The following is a 1073-nucleotide window of genomic DNA, read 5'->3' as shown; positions in this document are numbered from 1 at the left end:
GACAAGAAAAATACTTTTCTAATTCTGAAATAATATCTCCAAATTCCGTATGAAACACGAAGCGTTCGGCGAGTGGTTAAACCACACATGTGAGATATCACCGCGATCATTAGAGTGAGAGCTCCTCTGTGACTCTAAACTGGTTACCGTAAATTTTTTTAAAGTGTCACCTATGAAAATTTTTAGTACTGTAGTTTGTCGCCATTCCAGGAGTGTGCGCAATTTTGAAGCGTGACATGTTGGGTATCTGATTACTCGCGGTGACATCATCTTTTACATTATAGAAAAAAATGGGCTAACTTTACTGTTTTGTTTTAATTCATGAAAGTGTATTTCTTCCCAAAAAAACTGCATTTGAAAGACCGCTGGATTCATATTCGGGATTCATATTTAGGATTTGTATTCGTATGAAATCTTTTTTTTATATATATATTATATTATATTATTATAATAATCACTAATTGAAACACCAACCATTTTATTCTCTAGGGTCTCTCCTTTAAAAACATGTATAATGTTTTGGGTTTCCAAGTAATTTTCTAGCAAAAAATTATACTATTTACATGGAGGAGAGAAGTGTCAGAATAGGCCTGGGAAACAAGTGGTTAATGCATTATTTCATGAAATATTTTATCTTTTTATTTTATATTATAGTATACTATATTTATCATATCAATCATATCATATCATATTATATTTGATTGTATTATATTATTATTATTATATTATACTATATTTATTATAGTATATATTTGTTTATTATTATTATTATATTATATTATATTTATTATATTATATTATAATTTTTTATATTATATTTGATTTTATTATATTATATTATATTATTATTATTATATTATATTATATTTATTATAGTATATATTTGTTTATTATTATTATTATATTATATTATATTATATGTATTATTATAATAGTTATTATATTATATTTATATGTATGATTATAATAGTAAGTAGTGTGGGAGGGGTCAGCGATGGCGGCGTCCATGCTCGCCCCATGGCGGTTCCTGTGAATTTATAACTGATTTTGTGTTTCTGTTTTGCAGACCTAGA

Source organism: Pelophylax lessonae (assembly GCF_965119305.1).
Source record: "Pelophylax lessonae genome assembly, chromosome: 12".
NCBI classification, from domain to species: domain Eukaryota; kingdom Metazoa; phylum Chordata; class Amphibia; order Anura; family Ranidae; genus Pelophylax; species Pelophylax lessonae.
Note: the sequence above shows the minus strand (reverse complement) of the source record.